The sequence below is a fragment of the Phalangium opilio genome, unplaced genomic scaffold (assembly GCF_054372755.1).
Source record: "Phalangium opilio isolate 3A_F unplaced genomic scaffold, DU_Popi_V2 ptg000019l_1, whole genome shotgun sequence".
Classification (NCBI taxonomy): domain Eukaryota; kingdom Metazoa; phylum Arthropoda; class Arachnida; order Opiliones; family Phalangiidae; genus Phalangium; species Phalangium opilio.
Window position 1 is genome coordinate 4,121,317 of NW_028324152.1, and position 15,778 is coordinate 4,137,094.

Here is a 15,778-nt window from a genome sequence, read left to right on the forward strand (position 1 = left end):
ACATCAGAGACCTCACAACACCGCTCCCGGGTATGCTCGAACCACCAATCTATTGGTTAACAGCCGAACGCGCTAACCATTGAGCCACGGAAACTCAGAAATTAAAGGTTTTTCAGGTATTGTGGAAAAGTGATGACATTTCACGCTACATCTGAGACCCTACAACACCAATCCCGGGTGGGCTCTAACCAACAACCTTTCGGTTAACAGCTGAACGCGCTAACCATTGCGCCACGGAAGCCCAAAAATTAAATGTTCGTCAGGTATTGTGGAAAAACTCTGACTTTTTACGTTACATCAGAGACCTCACAACAACGCTCCCGGATGGGCTCGTACCACCAACCTTTCGGTTAACAGCCGAACGAGCTAACCATTGCGCCACGGAAGCCCAAAAATTAAATGGTCGACAGGTATTGTGGAAAAACTTTGCCTTTTTACGTTACATTTGAGATCCCAAAACACCGCTCCCGGGTGGGCTCGAACCACCAACCTATTGGTTAACAGCCGAACGCGCTAACCATTGAGCCACGGAAACTCGGAAATGAAATGTTTTTCAGGTATTGTGGAAAAGTTATGACTTTTCACGCTACATCTGAGACCCCACAACACCTCTCCCGAGTGGGCTCGAACCACCAACCAATTGGTTAACAGACGAACGCGCTAACCATTGAGCCACGGAAACTCAGAAATAAAATGTTTTTTCAGGTATTGTGGAAAAGTTATGACTTTTCACGCTACATCTGAGACCCCACAACACCTCTCCCGGGTGGGCTCGAACCACCAACCTATTGGTTAACAGACGAACGCGCTAACCATTGCGCCACGGAAGCTCAGAAATGATATGGTCGTCAGGTATTTTGGAAAAACTTTGACTTTTTACGTCACATCAGAGACCTCACAACACCGCTCCCGGGTGGGTTCGAACCACCAACATATTGGTTAACAGCCGAACGCGCTAACCATTGAGCCACGGAAACTCAGAAATTAAATGTTTTTCAGGTATTGTGGAAACGTTATGACTTTTCACGCTACATCTGAGACCCCACAACATCTCTCCCGTGTGGGCTCGAACCACCAACCTTTCGGTTAACAGCTGAACGCGCCAACCATTGAGCCACGGAAGCTCAGAAATTAAATAGTTGTTAGGTATTGTGGAAAAGTTATGACTTTTCACGGTAGATCTGAGACCCCACAACACCTATCCCGGGTGGGCTCGAACCACGAACCTTTCGGTTAACAGCTGAACGCGCAAACCATTGTGCCACGGAAGCCCAAAAATTAAATGGTCGTCAGGTATTGTGGAAAAACTTTGACTTTTTACGTCACATCAGAGACCTCACAACACCGCTCCCGGGTGGGTTCGAACCACCAACCTATTGGTTAACAGCCGAACGCGCTAACCATTGAGCCACGGAAACTCAGAAATTAAATAGTTGTCACGTATTGTGGAAAAGTTTTGACTTTTTACGCTACATCTGAGACCCCACAACACCTCTCCCGGTTGGGCTCGAACCACAAACCTATTGGTTAACAGCCGAACGCGCTAACCATTGAGCCACGGAAGCTCAGAAATTAAATGGTTGTCAGGTATTGTGGAAATGCTATGACTTTTCACGCTACATCTGAGACCCCACAACACCTCTCCCGGGTGGGCTCGAACCACCAACCTGTTGGTTAAGAGCCGAACGCGCTAACCATTGAGCCACGGAAGCTCAGAAATTAAATGGTTGTCAGGTATTGTGGAAAAGTTATGACTTTTCACGGTACATCTGAGACCCTACAACACCTATCCCGGGTGGGCTCTAACCAACAACCTTTCGGTTAACAGCTGAACGCGCTAACCATTGCACCACGGAAGCCCAAAAATTAAATGTTCGTCAGGTATTGTGGAAAAACTCTGACTTTTCACGTTACATCAGAGACCTCACAACACCGCTCCCGGATGGGCTCGTACCACCAACCTTTCGGTTAACAGCCGAACGAGCTAACCATTGCGCCACGGAAGCCCAAAAAATAAATGTTCGTCAGGTATTGTGGAAAAACTCTGACTTTTTACGTTACAACTGATACCTAACAACACCGCTCCCAGGTGGGCTCGAACCACCAACCTTTTGAATAACAGCTGAGCGCGCTAACCATTGCCACACGGAAGCCCAAAAATGATATGGTCGTCATTTATTGTGGAAAAACTTTGACTTTTCACGCCACATCAGAGACCTCACAACACCGCTCCCGGGTGGGTTCGAACCACCAACCTTTCGGTTTACAGCTGAACGCACTAACCATTGCGCCACGGAAGCCCAAAAATTAAATGTTCGTCAGGTATTGTGGAAAAACTTTGACTTTTTACGTTACATTTGAGATCCTAAAACACCGCTCCCGGGTGGGCTCGAACCACCAACCTTTCGGTTAACAGCCGAACGAGCTAACCATTGCGCCACGGAAGCCCAAAAATTAAATGGTCGACAGGTATTGTGGAAAAACTTTGCCTTTTTACGTTACATTTGAGATCCCAAAACACCGCTCCCGGGTGGGCTCGAACCACCAACCTATTGGTTAACAGCCGAACGCGCTAACCATTGAGCCACGGAAGCTCAGAAATTAAATGGTTGTCAGGTATTGTGGAAAAGTTATGACTTTTCACGGTACATCTGAGACCCTACAACACCTATCCCGGGTGGGCTCTAACCAACAACCTTTCGGTTAACAGCTGAACGCGCTAACCATTGCACCACGGAAGCCCAAAAATTAAATGTTCGTCAGGTATTGTGGAAAAACTCTGACTTTTCACGTTACATCAGAGACCTCACAACACCGCTCCCGGATGGGCTCGTACCACCAACCTTTCGGTTAACAGCCGAACGAGCTAACCATTGCGCCACGGAAGCCCAAAAATTAAATGGTCGACAGGTATTGTGGAAAAACTTTGCCTTTTTACGTTACATTTGAGATCCCAAAACACCGCTCCCGGGTGGGCTCGAACCACCAACCTATTGGTTAACAGCCGAACGCGCTAACCATTGAGCCAAGGAAACTCGGAAATGAAATGTTTTTCAGGTATTGTGGAAAAGTTATGACTTTTCACGCTACATCTGAGACCCCACAACACCTCTCCCGGGTGGGCTCGAACCACCACCCTATTGGTTAACAGACGAACGCGCTAACCATTGTGCCACGGAAGCTCAGAAATGATATGGTCGTCAGGTATTTTGGAAAAACTTTGACTTTTTACGTCACATCAGAGACCTCACAACACCGCTCCCGGGTGGGTTCGAACCACCAACCTATTGGTTAACAGCCGAACGCGCTGACCATTGAGCCACGGAAACTCAGAAATTAAATGTTTTTCAGGTATTGTGGAAACGTTATGACTTTTCACGCTACATCTGAGACCCCACAACATCTCTCCCGTGTGGGCTCGAACCACCAACCTTTCGGTTAACAGCTGAACGCGCCAACCATTGAGCCACGGAAGCTCAGAAATTAAATAGTTGTTAGGTATTGTGGAAAAGTTATGACTTTTCACGGTAGATCTGAGACCCCACAACACCTATCCCGGGTGGGCTCGAACCACGAACCTTTCGGTTAACAGCTGAACGCGCAAACCATTGTGCCACGGAAGCCCAAAAATTAAATGGTCGTCAGGTATTGTGGAAAAACTTTGACTTTTTACGCTACATCTGAGACCCCACAACTCCTCTCCCGGTTGGGCTCGAACCACAAACCTATTGGTTAACAGCCGAACGCGCTAACCATTGAGCCACGGAAGCTCAGAAATTAAATGGTTGTCAGGTATTGTGGAAATGCTATGACTTTTCACGCTACATCTGAGACCCCACAACACCTCTCCCGGGTGGGCTCGAACCACAAACCTATTGGTTAACAGCCGAACGAGCTAACCATTGCGCCACGGAAGCCCAAAAATTAAATGGTCGACAGGTATTGTGGAAAAACTTTGACTTTTCACGCCACATCAGAGACCTCACAACACCGCTCCCGGGTGGGTTCGAACCACCAACCTTTCGGTTTACAGCTGAACGCGCTAACCATTGCGCCACGGAAGCCCAAAAATTAAATGTTCGTCAGGTATTGTGGAAAAACTCTGACTTTTTACGTCACATCAGAGACCTCACAACACCTCTCCCGGGTGGGCTCGAACCACCAACCTATTGGCCAACAGCCGAACGCGCCAACCATTGAGCCACTGAAGCTCAGAAATTAAATGGTTGTCAGGTATTGTGTAAAAGTTATGACTTTTCACGGTAGATCTGAGACCCCACAACACCTATCCCGGGTGGGCTCGAACCACGAACCTTTCGGTTAACAGCTGAACACGCAAACCATTGCGCCACGGAAGCCCAAAAATTGAATGTTCGTCAGGTATTGTGGAAAAACTCTGACTTTTTACGTTACAACTGATACCTCACAACACCGCTCCCAGGTGGGCTCGAACCACCAACCTTTTGAATAGCAGCTGAGCGCGCTAACCATTGCCACACGGAAGCCCAAAAATGATATGGTCGTCAGGTATTGTGGAAAAACTTTGACTTTTCACGCCACATCAGAGATCCCAAAACACCGCTCCCGGGTGGGCTCGAACCACCAACCTGTTGGATTACAGCCGAACGCGCTAACCATTGAGCCACGGAAACTCGGAAATGAAATGTTTTTCAGGTATTGTGGAAAAGTTATGACTTTTCACGCTACATCTGAGACCCCACAACATCTCTCCCGGGTGGGCTCGAAACACCAACCTTTCGGTTAACAGCTGAACGCGCTAACCAGTGCGCCAAGGAAGCTCAGAAATTAAATGGTTGTCACGTATTGTGGAAAAGTTTTGACTTTCTACGCTACATCTGAGACCCCACAACACCTCTCCCGGGTGGGCTCGAACCACCAACCTATTGGTCAACAGCCGAACGCGCCAACTATTGAGCCACGGAAGCTCAGAAATTAAATAGTTGTTAGGTATTGTGGAAAAGTGATGACTTTTCACGCTACATCTGAGACCGCACAACATCTCTCCAGGGTGGGCTCGAAACACCAACCTTTCGGTTAACAGCTGAACGCGCTAACCAGTGCGCCACGGAAGCTCAGAAATTAAATGGTTGTCACGTATTGTGGAAAAGTTTTGACTTTCTACGCTACATCTGAGACCCCACAACACCTCTCCCGGGTGGGCTCGAACCACCAACCTATTGGTCAACAGCCGAACGCGCCAACCATTGAGCCACGGAAGCTCAGAAATTAAATAGTTGTTAGGTATTGTGGAAAAGTTATGACTTTTCACGCTACATCTGAGACCCCACAACACCTCTCCCGGGCGGGCTCGAACCACCAACCTATTGGTTAACAGACGAACGCGCTAACCATTGAGCCACGGAAACTCAGAAATTAAATGTTTTTCAGGTATTGTGGAAAAGTTATGACTTTTCACGCTACATCTGAGACCCCACAACACCTCTCCCGGGTGGGCTCGAACCACCAACCTATTGGCCAACAGCCGAACGCGCCAACCATTGAGCCACTGAAGCTCAGAAATTAAATGGTTGTCAGGTATTGTGGAAAAGTTATGACTTTTCACGGTAGATCTGAGACCCCACAACACCTATCCCGGGTGGGCTCGAACCACGAACCTTTCGGTTAACAGCTGAACGCGCAAACCATTGCGCCACGGAAGCCCAAAAATTAAATGTTCGTCAGGTATTGTGGAAAAACTCTGACTTTTTACGTTACAACTGATACCTAACAACACCGCTCCCAGGTGGGCTCGAACCACCAACCTTTTGAATAACAGCTGAGCGCGCTAACCATTGCCACACGGATGCCCAAAAATGATATGGTCGTCAGGTATTGTGGAAAAACTTTGACTTTTCACGCCACATCAGAGACCTCACAACACCGCTCCCGGGTGGGTTCGAACCACCAACCTTTCGGTTTACAGCTGAACGCGCTAACCATTGCGCCACGGAAGCCCAAAAATTAAATGTTCGTCAGGTATTGTGGAAAAACTCTGACTTTTTACGTCACATCAGAGACCTCACAACACCGCTCCCGGGTATGATCGAACCACCAATCTATTGGTTAACAGCCGAACGCGCTAACCATTGAGCCACGGAAACTCAGAAATTAAAGGTTTTTCAGGTATTGTGGAAAAGTGATGACATTTCACGCTACATCTGAGACCCTACAACACCAATCCCGGGTGGGCTCTAACAAACAACCTTTCGGTTAACAGCCGAACGAGCTAACCATTGCGCCACGGAAGCCCAAAAATTAAATGGTCGACAGGTATTGTGGAAAAACTTTGCCTTTTTACGTTACATTTGAGATCCCAAAACACCGCTCCCGGGTGGGCTCGAACCACCAACCTGTTGGATTACAGCCGAACGCGCTAACCATTGAGCCACGGAAACTCGGAAATGAAATGTTTTTCAGGTATTGTGGAAAAGTTATGACTTTTCACGCTACATCTGAGACCCCACAACACCTCTCCCGGGTGGGCTCGAACCACCAACCTATTGGTTAACAGCCGAACGCGCCTACCATTGAGCCACGGAAGCTCAGAAATTAAATATTTGTCAGGTATTGTGGAAAAGCTATGACTTTTCACGCTACATCTGAGACCCCACAACACCTCTCCCGAGTGGGCTCGAACCACCAACCAATTGGTTAACAGACGAACGCGCTAACCATTGAGCCACGGAAACTCAGAAATAAAATGTTTTTTCAGGTATTGTGGAAAAGTTATGACTTTTCACGCTACATCTGAGAACCTACAACACCTCTCCCGGGTGGGCTCGAACCACCAACCTATTGGTTAACAGACGAACGCGCTAACCATTGAGCCACGGAAACTCAGAAATTAAAAGTTTTTCAGGTATTGTGGAAAAGTTATGACTTTTCACGCTACATCTGAGACCCCACAACACCTCTCCCGGGTGGGCTCGAACCACCAACCTATTGGCCAACAGCCGAACGCGCCAACCATTGAGCCACTGAAGCTCAGAAATTAAATGGTTGTCAGGTATTGTGTAAAAGTTATGACTTTTCACGGTAGATCTGAGACCCCACAACACCTATCCCGGGTGGGCTCGAACCACGAACCTTTCGGTTGACAGCTGAACGCGCAAACCATTGCGCCACGGAAGCCCAAAAATTGAATGTTCGTCAGGTATTGTGGAAAAACTCTGACTTTTTACGTTACAACTGATACCTCACAACACCGCTCCCAGGTGGGCTCGAACCACCAACCTTTTGAATAACAGCTGAGCGCGCTAACCATTGCCACACGGAAGCCCAAAAATGATATGGTCGTCAGGTATTGTGGAAAAACTTTGACTTTTCACGCCACATTAGAGACCTCACAACACCGCTCCCGGGTGGGTTCGAACCACCAACCTTTCGGTTTACAGCTGAACGCGCTAACCATTGAGCCACGGAAACTCAGAAATTAAATGTTTTTCAGGCATTGTGGAAAAGTTATGACTTTTCACGGTCGATCTGAGACCCCACAACACCTATCCCGGGTGGGCTCGATCCACCAACCCTTCGGTTAACAGCTGAACGCGCTAACCATTGAGCCACGGAAGCCCAAAAATTAAATGTTCGTCAGGTATTGTGGAAAAACTCTGACTTTTTACGTCACATCAGAGACCTCACAACACCGCTCTCGGGTATGCTCGAACCACCAATCTATTGGTTAACAGCCGAACGCGCTAACCATTGAGCCACGGAAACTCAGAAATTAAAGGTTTTTCAGGTATTGTGGAAAAGTGATGACTTTTCACGCTACATCTGAGACCCCACAACACCTCTCCCGGGTGGGCTCGAACCACCAACCTATTGGTCAACAGCCGAACGCGCCAACCATTGAGCCACGGAAGCTCAGAAATTAAATAGTTGTTAGGTATTGTGGAAAAGTGATGACTTTTCACGCTACATCTGAGACCGCACAACATCTCTCCAGGGTGGGCTCGAAACACCAACCTTTCGGTTAACAGCTGAACGCGCTAACCAGTGCGCCACGGAAGCTCAGAAATTAAATGGTTGTCACGTATTGTGGAAAAGTTTTGACTTTCTACGCTACATCTGAGACCCCACAACACCTCTCCCGGGTGGGCTTGAACCACCAACCTATTGGTCAACAGCCGAACGCGCCAACCATTGAGCCACGGAAGCTCAGAAATTAAATAGTTGTTAGGTATTGTGGAAAAGTTATGACTTTTCACGCTACATCTGAGACCCCACAACACCTCTCCCGGGCGGGCTCGAACCACCAACCTATTGGTTAACAGACGAACGCGCTAACCATTGAGCCACGGAAACTCAGAAATTAAATGTTTTTCAGGTATTTTGGAAAAGTTATGACTTTTCACGCTACATCTGAGACCCCACAACACCTCTCCCGGGTGGGTTCGAACCACCAACCTATTGGCCAGCAGCCGAACGCGCCAACCATTGAGCCACTGAAGCTCAGAAATTAAATGGTTGTCAGGTATTGTGGAAAAGTTATGACTTTTCACGGTAGATCTGAGACCCCACAACACCTATCCCGGGTGGGCTCGAACCACGAACCTTTCGGTTAACAGCTGAACGCGCAAACCATTGCGCCACGGAAGCCCAAAAATTAAATGTTCGTCAGGTATTGTGGAAAAACTCTGACTTTTTACGTTACAACTGATACCTAACAACACCGCTCCCAGGTGGGCTCGAACCACCAACCTTTTGAATAACAGCTGAGCGCGCTAACCATTGCCACACGGATGCCCAAAAATGATATGGTCGTCAGGTATTGTGGAAAAACTTTGACTTTTCACGCCACATCAGAGACCTCACAACACCGCTCCCGGGTGGGTTCGAACCACCAACCTTTCGGTTTACAGCTTAACGCGCTAACCATTGCGCCACGGAAGCCCAAAAATTAAATGTTCGTCAGGTATTGTGGAAAAACTCTGACTTTTTACGTCACATCAGAGACCTCACAACACCGCTCCCGGGTATGATCGAACCACCAATCTATTGGTTAACAGCCGAACGCGCTAACCATTGAGCCACGGAAATTCAGAAATTAAAGGTTTTTCAGGTATTGTGGAAAAGTGATGACATTTCACGCTACATCTGAGACCCTACAACACCAATCCCGGGTGGGCTCTAACCAACAACCTTTCGGTTAACAGCTGAACGCGCTAACCATTGCGCCACGGAAGCCCAAAAATTAAATGTTCGTCAGGTATTGTGGAAAAACTCTGACTTTTTACGTTACATCAGAGACCTCACAACACCGCTCCCGGATGGGCTCGTACCACCAACCTTTCGGTTAACAGCCGAACGAGCTAACCATTGCGCCACGGAAGCCCAAAAATTAAATGGTCGACAGGTATTGTGGAAAAACTCTGACTTTTTACGTCACATCAGAGACCTCACAACACCGCTCTCGGGTATGCTCGAACCACCAATCTATTGGTTAACAGCCGAACGCGCTAACCATTGAGCCACGGAAACTCAGAAATTAAAGGTTTTTCAGGTATTGTGGAAAAGTGATGACTTTTCACGCTACATCTGAGACCCCACAACATCTCTCCCGGGTGGGCTCGAAACACCAACCTTTCGGTTAACAGCTGAACGCGCTAACCAGTGCGCCACGGAAGCTCAGAAATTAAATGGTTGTCACGTATTGTGGAAATGTTTTGACTTTCTACGCTACATCTGAGACCCCACAACACCTCTCCCGGGTGGGCTCGAACCACCAACCTATTGGTCAACAGCCGAACGCGCCAACCATTGAGCCACGGAAGCTCAGAAATTAAATGTTTTTCAGGTATTGTGGAAAAGTTATGACTTTTCACGCTACATCTGAGACCCCACAACACCTCTCCCGGGTGGGCTCGAACCACCAACCTATTGGTTAACAGACGAACGCGCTAACCATTGCGCCACGGAAGCTCAGAAATTAAGTGGTTGTCAGGTATTGTGGAAAAGTTATGACTTTTCACGGTAGATCTGAGACCCTACAAAACCTATCCCGGGTGGGCTCGAACCACGAACCTTTTGGTTAACAGCTGAACGCGCTAACCATTGCGCCACGGAAGCCCAAAAATTAAATGTTCGTCAGGTATTGTGGAAAAACTCTGACTTTTTACGTTACAACTGATACCTCACAACACCGCTCCCAGGTGGGCTCGAACCACCAACCTTTTGAATAACAGCTGAGCGCGCTAACCATTGCCACACGGAAGTCCAAAAATGATATGGTCGTCAGGTATTGTGGAAAAACTTTGACTTTTTACGTCACATCAGAGACCTCACAACACCGCTCCCGGGTGGGTTCGAACCACCAACCTATTGGTTAACAGCCGAACGCGCTAACCATTGAGCCACGGAAACTCAGAAATTTAATGTTTTTCAGGTATTGTGGAAAAGTTATGACTTTTCACGCTACATCTGAGACCCCACAACATCTCTGCCGTGTGGGCTCGAACCACCAACCTTTCGGTTAACAGCTGAACGCGCCAACCATTGAGCCACGGAAGCTCAGAAATTAAATAGTTGTTAGGTATTGTGGAAAAGTTATGACTTTTCACGGTAGATCTGAGACCCCACAACACCTATCCCGGGTGGGCTCGAACCACGAACCTTTCGGTTAACAGCTGAACGCGCAAACCATTGCGCCACGGAAGCCCAAAATTTAAATGTTCGTCAGGTATTGTGGAAAAACTCTGACTTTTTACGTTACAACTGATACCTCACAACACCGCTCCCAGATGGGCTCGAACCACCAACCTTTTGAATAACAGCTGAGCGCGCTAACCATGGCCACACGGAAGTCCAAAAATGATATGGTCGTCAGGTATTGTGGAAAAACTTCGACTTTTTACGTCACATCAGAGACCTCACAACACCGCTCCCGGGTGGGTTCGAACCACCAACCTATTGGTTAACAGCCGAACGCGCTAACCATTGAGCCACGGAAACTCAGAAATCAAATGGTTGTCACGTATTGTGGAAAAGTTTTGACTTTTTACGCTACATCTGAGACCCCACAACACCTCTCCCGGGTGGGCTCGAACCACCAACCTATTGGTTAACAGCCGAACGCGCTAACCATTGAGCCACGGAAGCCCAAAAATTAAAAGTTCGTCAGGTATTGTGGAAAGACTCTGACTTTTTACGTTACAACTGATACCTCACAACACCGCTCCCAGGTGGGCTCGAACCACCAACCTTTTGAATAACAGCTGAGCGCGCTAACCATTGCCACACGGAAGCCCAAAAATGATATGGTCGTCAGGTATTTTGGAAAAACTTTGACTTTTTACGTCACATCAGAGACCTCACAACACCGCTCCCGGGTGGGTTCGAACCACCAACCTATTGGTTAACAGCCGAACGCGCTAACCATTGAGCCACGGAAACTCAGAAATTAAATGTTTTTCAGGTATTGTGGAAAAGTTATGACTTTTCACGCTACATCTGAGACCCCACAACATCTCTCCCGTGTGGGCTCGAACCACCAACCTTTCGGTTAACAGCTGAACGCGCCAACCATTGAGCCACGGAAGCTCAGAAATTAAATAGTTGTTAGGTATTGTGGAAAAGTTATGACTTTTCACGGTAGATCTGAGACCCCACAACACCTATCCCGGGTGGGCTCGAACCACGAACCTTTCGGTTAACAGCTGAACCCGCAAACCATTGCGCCACGGAAGCCCAAAAATTAAATGTTCGTCAGGTATTGTGGAAAAACTCTGACTTTTTACGTTACAACTGATACCTCACAACACCGCTCCCAGATGGGCTCGAACCACCAACCTTTTGAATAACAGCTGAGCGCGCTAACCATTGCCACACGGAAGTCCAAAAATGATATGGTCGTCAGGTATTGTGGAAAAACTTTGACTTTTTACGTCACATCAGAGACCTTACAACACCGCTCCCGGGTGGGTTCGAACCACCAACCTATTGGTTAACAGCCGAACGCGCTAACCATTGAGCCACGGAAACTCAGAAATTAAATGGTTGTCACGTATTGTGGAAAAGTTTTGAATTTTTACGCTACATCTGAGACCCCACAACACCTCTCCCGGGTGGGCTCGAACCACCAACCTATTGGTTAACAGCCGAACGCGCTAACCATTGAGCCACGGAAGCTCAGAAATTAAATGGTTGTCAGGTATTGTGGAAAAGTTATGACTTTTCACGGTACATCTGAGACCCTACAACACCTATCCCGGGTGGGCTCTAACCAACAACCTTTCGGTTAACAGCTGAACGCGCTAACCATTGCACCACGGAAGCCCAAAAATTAAATGTTCGTCAGGTATTGTGGAAAAACTCTGACTTTTTACGTTACATCAGAGACCTCACAACACCGCTCCCGGATGGGCTCGTACCACCAACCTTTCGGTTAACAGCCGAACGAGCTAACCATTGCGCCACGGAAGCCCAAAAATTAAATGGTCGACAGGTATTGTGGAAAAACTTTGCCTTTTTACGTTACATTTGAGATCCCAAAACACCGCTCCCGGGTGGGCTCGAACCACCAACCTGTTGGATTACAGCCGAACGCGCTAACCATTGAGCCACGGAAACTCGGAAATGAAATGTTTTTCAGGTATTGTGGAAAAGTTATGACTTTTCACGCTACATCTGAGACCCCACAACATCTCTCCCGGGTGGGCTCGAAACACCAACCTTTCGGTTAACAGCTGAACGCGCTAACCAGTGCGCCAAGGAAGCTCAGAAATTAAATGGTTGTCACGTATTGTGGAAACGTTTTGACTTTCTACGCTACATCTGAGACCCCACAACACCTCTCCCGGGTGGGCTCGAACCACCAACCTATTGGTCAACAGCCGAACGCGCCAACCATTGAGCCACGGAAGCTCAGAAATTAAATAGTTGTTAGGTATTGTGGAAAAGTTATGACTTTTCACGCTACATCTGAGACCCCACAACACCTCTCCCGGCTGGGCTCGAACCACCAACCTATTGGTTAACAGACGAACGCGCTAACCATTGCGCCACGGAAGCTCAGAAATGATATGGTCGTCAGGTATTTTGGAAAAACTTTGACTTTTTACGTCACATCAGAGACCTCACAACACCGCTCCCGGGTGGGTTCGAACCACCAACCTATTGGTTAACAGCCGAACGCGCTAACCATTGAGCCACGGAAACTCAGAAATTAAATGTTTTTCAGGTATTGTGGAAACGTTATGACTTTTCACGCTACATCTGAGACCCCACAACATCTCTCCCGTGTGGGCTCGAACCACCAACCTTTCGGTTAACAGCTGAACGCGCCAACCATTGAGCCACGGAAGCTTAGAAATTAAATAGTTGTTAGGTATTATGGAAAAGTTATGACTTTTCACGGTAGATCTGAGACCCCACAACACCTATCCCGGGTGGGCTCGAACCACGAACCTTTCGGTTAACAGCTGAACGCGCAAACCATTGTGCCACGGAAGCCCAAAAATTAAATGGTCGTCAGGTATTGTGGAAAAACTTTGACTTTTTACGTCACATCAGAGACCTCACAACACCGCTCCCAAGTGGGTTCGAACCACCAACCTATTGGTTAACAGCCGAACGCGCTAACCATTGAGCCACGGAAACTCAGAAATTAAATAGTTGTCACGTATTGTGGAAAAGTTTTGACTTTTTACGCTACATCTGAGACCCCACAACACCTCTCCCGGTTGGGCTCGAACCACAAACCTATTGGTTAACAGCCGAACGCGCTAACCATTGAGCCACGGAAGCTCAGAAATTAAATGGTTGTCAGGTATTGTGGAAATTCTATGACTTTTCACGCTACATCTGAGACCCCACAACACCTCTCCCGGGTGGGCTCGAACCACCAACCTGTTGGTTAAGAGCCGAACGCGCTAACCATTGAGCCACGGAAGCTCAGAAATTAAATGGTTGTCAGGTATTGTGGAAAAGTTATGACTTTTCACGGTACATCTGAGACCCTACAACACCTATCCCGGGTGGGCTCTAACCAACAACCTTTCGGTTAACAGCTGAACGCGCTAACCATTGCACCACGGAAGCCCAAAAATTAAATGTTCGTCAGGTATTGTGGAAAAACTCTGACTTTTTACGTTACATCAGAGACCTCACAACACCGCTCCCGGATGGGCTCGTACCACCAACCTTTCGGTTAACAGCCGAACGAGCTAACCATTGCGCCACGGAAGCCCAAAAATTAAATGGTCGACAGGTATTGTGGAAAAACTTTGCCTTTTTACGTTACATTTGAGATCCCAAAACACCGCTCCCGGGTGGGCTCGAACCACCAACCTATTGGTTAACAGCCGAACGCGCTAACCATTGAGCCACGGAAACTCGGAAATGAAATGTTTTTCAGGTATTGTGGAAAAGTTATGACTTTTCACGCTACATCTGAGACCCCACAACACCTCTCCCGAGTGGGCTCGAACCACCAACCAATTGGTTAACAGACGAACGCGCTAACCATTGAGCCACGGAAACTCAGAAATAAAATGTTTTTTCAGGTATTGTGGAAAAGTTATGACTTTTCACGCTACATCTGAGAACCTACAACACCTCTCCCGGGTGGGCTCGAACCACCAACCTATTGGTTAACAGACGAACGCGCTAACCATTGAGCCACGGAAACTCAGAAATAAAATGTTTTTTCAGGTATTGTGGAAAAGTTATGACTTTTCACGCTACATCTGAGAACCTACAACACCTCTCCCGGGTGGGCTCGAACCACCAACCTATTGGTTAACAGACGAACGCGCTAACCATTGAGCCACGGAAACTCAGAAATAAAATGTTTTTTCAGGTATTGTGGAAAAGTTATGACTTTTCACGCTACATCTGAGACCCCACAACACCTCTCCCGGGTGGGCTCGAACCACCAACCTATTGACCAACAGCCGAACGCGCCAACCATTGAGCCACTGAAGCTCAGAAATTAAATGGTTGTCAGGTATTGTGTAAAAGTTATGACTTTTCACGGTAGATCTGAGACCCCACAACACCTATCCCGGGTGGGCTCGAACCACGAACCTTTCGGTTAACAGCTGAACGCGCAAACCATTGCGCCACGGAAGCCCAAAAATTGAATGTTCGTCAGGTATTGTGGAAAAACTCTGACTTTTTACGTTACAACTGATACCCCACAACACCTATCCCAGGTGGGCTCGAACCACCAACCTTTTGAATAACAGCTGAGCGCGCTAACCATTGCCACACGGAAGCCCAAAAATGATATGGTCGTCAGGTATTGTGGAAAAACTTTGACTTTTCACGCCACATCAGAGATCCCAAAACACCGCTCCCGGGTGGGCTCGGACCACCAACCTGTTGGATTACAGCCGAACGCGCTAACCATTGAGCCACGGAAACTCGGAAATGAAATGTTTTTCAGGTATTGTGGAAAAGTTATGACTTTTCACGCTACATCTGAGACCCCACAACATCTCTCCCGGGTGGGCTCGAAACACCAACCTTTCGGTTAACAACTGAACGCGCTAACCAGTGCGCCAAGGAAGCTCAGAAATTAAATGGTTGTCACGTATTGTGGAAAAGTTTTGACTTTCTACGCTACATCTGAGACCCCACAACACCTCTCCCGGGTGGGCTCGAACCACCAACCTATTGGTCAACAGCCGAACGCGCCAACCATTGAGCCACGGAAGCTCAGAAATTAAATAGTTGTTAGGTATTGTGGAAAAGTGATGACTTTTCACGCTACATCTGAGACCGCACAACATCTCTCCAGGGTGGGCTCGAAACA

The 15,778-nt window shown here is 47.7% G+C and overlaps 5 non-coding genes across 5 annotated transcripts; all 5 read right to left on the reverse strand.

Moving 5' to 3' along the window:
- Positions 1-2,227: 2,227 nt before the first annotated feature.
- On the reverse strand, positions 2,228-2,300 carry TRNAY-GUA (transfer RNA tyrosine (anticodon GUA)). Its single transcript has one exon. It is a non-coding gene; the product is annotated as a tRNA-Tyr (tRNA).
- A 1,691-nt stretch (positions 2,301-3,991) lies between these two features.
- Positions 3,992-4,064, reverse strand: TRNAY-GUA (transfer RNA tyrosine (anticodon GUA)). The gene has a single exon. It is a non-coding gene; the product is annotated as a tRNA-Tyr (tRNA).
- A 1,838-nt stretch (positions 4,065-5,902) lies between these two features.
- On the reverse strand, positions 5,903-5,975 carry TRNAY-GUA (transfer RNA tyrosine (anticodon GUA)). The gene has a single exon. It is a non-coding gene; the product is annotated as a tRNA-Tyr (tRNA).
- A 1,398-nt stretch (positions 5,976-7,373) lies between these two features.
- TRNAY-GUA (transfer RNA tyrosine (anticodon GUA)) lies at positions 7,374-7,446 on the reverse strand. Its single transcript has one exon. It is a non-coding gene; the product is annotated as a tRNA-Tyr (tRNA).
- Positions 7,447-8,843: 1,397 nt separating this feature from the next.
- Positions 8,844-8,916, reverse strand: TRNAY-GUA (transfer RNA tyrosine (anticodon GUA)). The gene has a single exon. It is a non-coding gene; the product is annotated as a tRNA-Tyr (tRNA).
- Positions 8,917-15,778: the final 6,862 nt, after the last annotated feature.